We start from the raw sequence: 9,244 nt of genomic DNA, 5'->3' as shown, positions 1-9,244 counted from the left end.
CGCGCCGGCCGCCAGGGGCGGTGGCGGCAGGCCCCGGCCGCCAGGGGCTGTGGCGGCAGGCCCCCCGGCCGCCTCCTGCGGTGGCGGCAGGTGCCACGTGCCGCCTGGCGCGCCTGCCGCCGCCCGGGGTGGGGGTCTTTTTGGCCATTTGCACTGGAAGGTGGTCTTTTTTGACAATCCCACTCGACAGGGGGTCCTTTTGGACAAAAATCCGACGTTCACCTGTTGCATCAGGCGTCTGTACAGATTAGCTAACAAACTATTATTGCCTAAAAAAGCTAATAAATTATTATTATCTAAAATACTAAATAACTGTTAATTACTGTAGACTAAAAAACTTTTAATTAACATGCCCGAGCAACATTCTAAAACACAAATGAACTCATCTTAGAAAAATGGTTTTGCTAAATCTCGGTCATATGTTATGCGCAGCAAATTTTGTAATTTATATTTATATTTTTGTATTTTTATTTGTTATTGTTTCATCGGTTCGATTGGTATTTATTTTCATTTTTGTCTCTCCTTGCGGCGCTCCTTGCTCGCGGAGCGGCATACCAACAAAAAGGGACGCAACTTGACTTGACGAAGCAAAGTCTCATCATAAATTAGCCCTTTCTTTGAGCAATCCATTAAAGATTCTATGTACGAGATTGACCCATATCCCAAATGTTTTCTTTAAAAGTGCTCAGAAAAAATTGAAATTTTTTTGATAAATAATAAATGTTTCGATTTGTATTGTGATAAACTTTCAAGCCATCTGGATGTATGGTTTGTGATTTAATAGCCTTTTGAGTTTAACTGAATAAATAATCTTTATTCAAAAACGATACGTTCAAATGGATTGAATTTTTCACAAAATACAAAACGAAATATTTAAAATTTATTAGAAACAAATTCAATTTTTCTGAGCATTTTTCAGAAAACCATTTGAAATTTAGATCAATCAGATCCGTTCGATCTTTAATGGATGGCTAAAAGAGGGGGCTAAGTTACGGTGAGACTTTGCAAAACTCAAAAATTGATTTTTTTCCAACAAATAATAAATGTTTCAATTTGTATTGTGAGAAAGTTTTAAGCTATTTGGATGTATGGTTTGTGACTTAATAGCCTTTTGAGTTTAAATGAATAAATAATATTTATTCAAAAACGATACATTCAAATGGATTGAATTTTACAGAAAATACAAAAAGAATATTTATAATTTATTAGAAAAAAAATCATTTTTTTCTGAATTTTTTTTAGAAAATCATTTGAAATTTAGATAATCACATCTATCGGATCTTTAATGGATGGCTAAAAGAGGGGCTAAGTTACGGTGAGACTTCGCTTCGTCAAGTCACTAAAGTTGTGTCCAACAAAAAGACCGCCACATGTGTAACTATAGTTGCATGCTCAACGACCATGCACCAACACAGTTGCATGTTAATCAATACTCCACAACTATCAATCAAACCAACAACAACAACAACAATAATACTATAATAATATAATAATCAGTCCGTGTAAATAAGACTGAGATTTAGCAAAACCATTTTTTTAATATGAGTTCATTTTCGTTTTAGAAGGTTCCTTACGTATATTACTAATTAGTTAACTAGTTTACTTATACAATAGTAATAGTTAATTAGTTAATCTGTGCATCAGGCTTTTTGTAAGGATAATCTGTGAATCAGGTGAGCGACTGGGCTGGTTAGATTAGCTTGTGATAATTTTCTGGTCTATATCCATTAATCCATGAATGCGCTAGGTTGTAAGAAGGCGCGGCAGAGTACCATGCCCAGCGTCATGGTAGAGGAGCCGCTTCCAGAATGGAGACCGTCCGAAAGTATTGGACAGACATGCACTTGCGCCTACCAGGATGGGACAACCAATACGAAAACTCCAACCAATAGTGCATCAATAGCCCTTCAGGATTTAAAGTTTTAGACTTGATATTATTACTGACAATTGTTTGAATTTATTTTAGGTTGATCGGTGATGTTCGTTATGTGGACGAAGACGTTTCGATTGACTACGAGTGTGTCTGTAATGACTTCATCAATCTTAAACGTTATGCCGACTTAGTATCTTATAGAGATTTTATGAAGATATGGTGTATGTCTGTACATTTATAAAGATGAATATATGTGCATGAAACAAGCTTTTAAGTTTGCATTGTGTTAATAAAAAGACATTGTGCTCTACAAGGCGGCGAGGTCGACATGACAAGAGGGGAGGCAAAGGAGGTTGGAACTGATGGGATGAACCTAGAGTGTGTTCAACATTACTGCGGCTATGCGATACTCTCTTTTCTCAGGCTAGTGAAACAATTGACCTTATATGTCGTTGTCCCTCTTTCTCCATCGATCATATGGGGCTGAGGCTGGTAGTAATGAAAGTATAATAATAGTATCATATATGTCAATTAAACAATTTTGATGAGGTGATATAAAATGAAATGAAGAAAGAAAAAGTTAAATATCATATCATGATACCTTATCATATTAAATATTGTGTTACTATGTATCATGCATGATAATAAATAAATTATTCTATGATACTAATACGTGATACTATGCATTAGAAATATAGTATCATACACTAGTATCATATGCATGATACTAGTATATGATACTTTTCGTCACAATCAGCTTAAATTCTTTGCACTTGCCATGCAAGTCAAAAGTTCTTTAATGTATATTAATGAGTTTTGACCCATAAATTTGACGGGCAACCACACCGTCTATCGTCTATTCAACTTCACTTCTACCCCGTTTATAGCAACAACATTTGTTTTGTTTGAGAAAGATGGTACAGATTCACACACACACACAAAGCCAAAATGAAAAGAAAAATTCTAGAACGGCCCACCAGCAATAACGGCGACAGATAGATAAACACAACGCTAATGTGCTCATCGAGCTAGGTAAGGGTCTCTCTCCCGACCGATCAATCCTGCGACGATCTGTCCCACCGGCAACAATGGCGAGCTAGGTAGGTAAAGGTCTCTCTCTTCCTCATAATATCAGGGGAATACTCTCTTTGACTGCAATTAGCAAACAACAACACCAATACACAAAAAACACGCCGATAAATTAGCAAAGTCATATAAAATCGAGTGTTCAAAAAAATCAACCGATTCACCGATTTATCGCTATTCGTTGGATGACCGATAAGATTATGCCACATGGTTACCATTTATCGTTTGGGCCGATTTATCGCACTGCCAAGCGATTTATCGAGGACCTACTGATAAGTCGGGCATATTTCTAGTAATATATGTGTAAGAAATATGTTTATTTGTATTTTGCGGACCTTGTTACGTAATATGTAATCTTGTCCTATATTGTTTGTCATTGTATAAGGATTCAAAGACAAGGAATCAAGGTAACACTTCTGTCCAATATTTTTTTTAATATAGCATATTTTAGTGCTGGAAAGCTGCAATTTGTATAAAAATGACCGATTAGTAGTTTATCGATAAAATCTATTAATCATTCGATTTCTAATTAATCTCTAAGCTCTAGCTGGCCAAGACATTAACGATAAACGATATCCCCAACATTGATAAAATCATCGCTGTTTGTAGATGAAGAAGAAAAATCTTAAGTGTTCATATCAACGAGTACACACACATTTACCTTCCTCTTGTGCATACAAATAGAAGTGGCTCTGATTTCATACCTGATCATGCATGTTCAATCTTTTAATTTTTATTGCAAACTCATGCATGTTCAATATGTTTTTGTTTCAAGGGTTGGTTTCCTTGATTTTTTTTTTTGAAAAGCGGGATGACCCCCCGGCCTGTGTCGGATAAATTAGCACCTTACGACTTAATCTAATCCACGAGTAAACAATAAGCATGGCAATCACAGTATGCACTTCATATCAATACGTAAGCATGTGAGCACGTACAATACATAGAATCAAAATATCCATGAACACATCATATACGGTAGCGCATGAACGAGCAAATAGGGGAATGAACGAATCATACCCTCTGGTTGGTCAGACTAACGCGACGGTGGCACCAACATCCTCAATGTTGTCCGTGCCTTTTTCTTCTTGGCGGTGGCGTCGACCATGGTGTCGATGAAGGGAAAGTAATGGAAGCAGAGGAGGCTGGATACAGGGACAGATCGAGAGCAGTCGTGCTGAGACGCTCCCAAAAAACCTTAGTGTTGTTCTCCTGGGCAAGATTTCGAACGAAAGGATTCCGGAGACACCTGCTGTCCGGACCAACCGTGCATGCAGTCGTCTGGATGAGATCACTGGAAGTAGCACGCAGGGAGGAACGGCAAATGACGGCTAGGATTATGCATGGGGGATAGAGTGAAGTTAGGGTTAACTCTACAGACCAACGCCTCCTTACTGAATACAACTAGCATGGAAGCATGGATCCTAGGAGAAGGACTCATAAAATGGCATCTCACACACAGTTTTAGACTTAGTGAAAATAACACTTTGATAGTGCAGTTTCCAATCTGAAGGCATATTGACAGCAGTAAAACTATATGCTACGGGGCATCGAACGGCATGAAACTCTACAACATACTAGAGGATCTTAAGCGCTACAAATAACTCCATTTCACCAATCCCAAAGGAGTTGTAGATCAATAGCAAAACTCATGGCAAGACAACAACAAAATATTATAGATCTTAGACTTAGAAATATTTCAGCATCTCCAAATCAGCACTATTTCCTAGCATGTTGGCAACACGCAAACAACACCTAAACATGGATTTCTATAGCAACCAAAAATACCGGGGGCTAGACTACATATTCAAGGGCATAACTGTAGTTCAAAACCAAATCATACCACGCACAGAATAAATCGCATAAAATAAACAAAAGGGTAACATGACAAAATATCATGCACGCTAACTTGATCAAAAGCTAAAACTAAATGCATAGATAAATTCTAAGGATTTTTCTACCCAAAAACATATATAATATGTGGGGTTCGAAAAATAAAACTAACTCCATGATTAAATGCGAAAATAGGTCCTAACCACGATATAACAAACTATCGACGACACTTACATGCAAAAATGCAAGCAACTATTTCTAAAATACAAGCAAGGGGCTACAAACGACATGAACTTTATCTACGAGATTTGAACATCGTGATGCACACAAAATATCTACGCAACAATTAACCTATTAGGACAACACGCAAATCTACGCAAATGACAAGTCAAACCACTTCAAACATGCATGAAAAATGCAAAATATTATTCTATGCAAAAATCTACACAAGTTACATATCTAAATTGTCGCGATCCAACGCAAGGTTTAATACCTACGGGCGTTTGAAATATCTACAATTTCCTGAAATTATTAAATCGCAGAAAAAAATACCTAAAATCTAAACGGGTCGAAACTGGGCATGCGCGACATATTACCTAGCGCCTAGTGCTCAACATAGAGGCGGCAGGGGCTCACCAGAGGGCCTCATGGGCCGAACAAAGAGGAGGCTCGGCCTCACGGTTCGGCGCTCGGGACTGGGCCGATGCGAGGAGGAAACCCTAGTGGAGTGAGAGAGCTCCACCATGGGGCGATTCTTATATAGGGTTGGGCTATGGTGGGGTGGACCTCTCGTCCGTCCGATCGCGATCCGACGACCACGAACGGAGGAAGCGGCTTGATGGGTCGAGTGGGTTGTGTAGTTGGGCTATGTAAGGATGAGAGGTAAATGGGAACCTGCTGACGGAGTTATAAAACACCGAAATGTCCCAGGATAAACCGATGGCAGTGTCGCTACGGTCGACCTTTCGGCTACCAAACGAACTCCGATTACGACGAAATTTGGCACGCAACCTACCTACATTACATTAAGACCGCACACCATGTTTCGACCCAATCCGAGAATATTTTCTCGACACTTTTAAAAACAATATTTAATGATGCCGCGGGCGCGTGCATGTGTGGTCGGGGTCAAAACGGACAACGATGAACACGAAGAGAACCGGCAACTAATAACGGATGCAAGTTTTGAAAACCGGCGACAACGCAGTGCCGATGCAATGCAGATGATGCGCATGATGTTAGGGCATATTTTGTTCTAAGTAGTTTTGGTGATTGATGACAGCACATCTATGGACTAATTGTGTGCATTGAGCATTTCAGATAATACATCACAGGGCACAAGATGATTCGCCGCCCCTCGGTGTTGTTGGAGCACGGTGTTTCCTACGGTTCTCTTTGGTAGTGTTGAGTAGTAGGAAAGCTGTACTATTAAGAAGGGGTCCGCGTCGGAAAGGTTTGGGTGGAATCAACTCACACACACGCACATTTTCTTTCCACCACCTTCTCTTTGCGGCAATGGAGCACCCACTCGGTCTTTCGCAACATTTGCAAAGGGTCCAGCGGTAGTACCGCTCATGCTGAGCGGTAGTACCGTTCTAGTCGAGCGGTAGTACCGCTTGGGGATGGTAGTATCTCCCTCTGTGAGCGGTTGTACTTCGTCGGACTTTTTGCGAATACTTTTCCAGCGGTGGTAGGCTCGGTAGTAGTATTTCTACTACCGTGGCTTTGTGTCAGCCCAGCGGTAGTACCGCTCAGTCGTGGCGGTAGTATCTGTCGGGGAACGTTGCATGGCAACAAAAAATTTCCTACGCACACGAAGACCTATCATGATGATGTCCATCTACGAGTGGAGATTAGATATACGTACCCTTGTAGATCGCACAACGGGAAGCGTTAAGAAATGCGGTTGATGTAGTGGAATGTCTTCACGTCCCTCGAACCGTCCCACGAACCGTCCCGCGATCCGTCCCACAATCCATTTCGATCTAGCGCCGAACGGACGGCACCTCCGCGTTCAGCACACGTACAGCTCGATGATGATCTCGGCCTTCTTGATCCAGCAAGCAAGACAGAGAAGTAGATGAGTTCTCTGGAAGCATGACGACGCTCCTGTGGTGGTGATGATCTACTCCTGCAGGGCTCCGCCCGAGCTCCGCAAAAATCCGATCTAGAGGTAAAACTATATGATATAGGCTAGAGTTGCACGTGGCAAAGTTGTGTCTCAAAAAGCCCTAAACCACCACTATATATAGGAGGGAGGGGTTGGGGCTAGCCTTGAGGGACAAGTCCCTCAAGGTGCGCCGGCCGCCAGGAGGAGGAGGACTCCTCCTCCAATTTGGTTTGGGAAGGAGGAGTCCTCCTCTTCCTTCCCACCTCCCTCTTTCCTTTTCCTTTTTCTTTTCTTTTGGTATTTTATTTATGTGGCGCCATAGCCCTCTTGGGCTGAAACCACCAGCCCACTAAGGACTTGTGGCACCACCCTAGGCCCTTGGGCTCACTCCCGGGTGGGTGGGCCCCTCCCGGTGAACACCCAGAACCCATTCGTCACTCCCGGTACACTGCCGGAATTGCCCGAAACTTTTCGGTGACCAAATGAAACCATCCTATATATCAATCTTCGTTTCCGGACCATTCTGGAAACCCTCGTGACGTTCGTGGTCTCATCCGGGACTCCGAACAACATTCGGTAACCACACATATAACTCAACTATACTAAAACATCATCGAACCTTAAGTGTGCAGACCCTGCGGGTTCGAGAACTATGTAGACATGACCCGAGACACTCTTCGGTCAATATCCAATAGCGGGACCTGGATGCCCATATTGGATCCTACATATTCTCCGAAGATCTTATCGGTTGAACCTCAGTGTCAAGGATTCATATAATCCCGTATGTCATTCCCTTTGTCCTTCGGTATGTTACTTGCCCGAGATTTGATCGTAGGTATCCGCATACCTATTTCAACCTCGTTACCGACAAGTCTCTTTGCTCGTTCCTTAATACAAGATCCCGTGACTTACACTTAGTCACATTGCTTGCAAGGATTGTGTGTGATGTTGTATTACCGAGTGGGCCCCGAGATACCTCTCCGTCACACGGAGTGACAAATCCGAGTCTTGATCCATACTAACTCAACGGACACCTTCGGAGATACCTGTAGAGCACCTTTATAGTCACCCAGTTACGTTGCGACGTTTGATGCACACAAGGTATTCCTCCGGTGCCGGTGAGTTATATGATCTCATGGGCATAGGAACAAATACTTGACATGCAGAAAACAATAGCAATAAAACGACACGATCAATATGCTACGTTCATAGTTTTGGGTCTAGTCCATCACATGATTCTCCTAATGATGTGATCGAGTTATCAAGAGACAACACTTGCATATAGTCAGAAAACCTTGACTATCATTGATCAACTGGCTAGCAAACTAGAGGCTTGCTAGGGATAATGTTTTGTCTATGTATCCACACATGTATCTATGTTTTCATTCAATACAATTATAGCATGGATAATAAACGATTATCTTTAAACAGGAAATATAATAATAACTATTTATCATTGCCCCTAGGGCATATTTCCAACAGTCTCCCACTTGCACTAGAGTCAATAATCTAGTCCTCACATCGCCATGCGATTTACATTATAATAAATCTAACACCCATACAGTTCTGGTGTTGATAAGATTTTGCCCGTGGAAGAGGTTTATTCAGCGGGTCTGCTATATTCAGATCCGTGTGCACTTTGCAAATATTCACGTCCTCTCCTTCTACGTAGTCGCGGATGAGGTTGAAGCGTCGTTTGACGTGTTTGGTCTTCTTGTGAAACCTTGGTTCCTTTGCTAGAGCAATGGCACCAGTGTTGTCACATAACAGAGTTATTGGATTTAGTGCGCTCGGCACAACTCCAAGATCCGTCATGAACTGCTTCATCCAGACACCCTCCTTTGCTCCCTCCGAGGCATCCATGTACTCCGCTTCACATGTAGAATATGCTACGACGCTTTGCTTGGAACTGCACCATCTTACCGCACCCCCATTAAGAATAAATACGTATCCGGTTTGTGACTTAGAGTCATCCGGATCGGTGTCAAAGCTTGTGTCGATGTAACCCTTTACGACGAGCTCTTCGTCACCTCCATAAACGAGAAACATTTCCTTAGTCCTTTTCATGTGCCCGATCTCTCTCCCTAGCCAATCAAACTTGTTGATTTCCTAGAGATTGGTTGAGAAGGCCAAGATCTACACTTCCACCAAGAGAAAATTGACCCCCCACCAATCCCTTGCGGATCTTGTTACTCTTGGGTGTTTGAGCATCCTAGACAGTTGAGGTCACCTCGGAGCCACATTCCATTGTGGTGAAGCTCCGTGGTCTTGATGGGAGCCTCCAAGCTTTGTGTGGAGATAGCCCAACCTTGTTTGTAAAGGTTCGGTCGCCGCCTTCAAGGGCA

Source organism: Hordeum vulgare, chromosome 4H (genome assembly GCF_904849725.1).
Source record: "Hordeum vulgare subsp. vulgare chromosome 4H, MorexV3_pseudomolecules_assembly, whole genome shotgun sequence".
In the NCBI taxonomy this organism is placed as follows: domain Eukaryota; kingdom Viridiplantae; phylum Streptophyta; class Magnoliopsida; order Poales; family Poaceae; genus Hordeum; species Hordeum vulgare.
Note: the sequence above shows the minus strand (reverse complement) of the source record.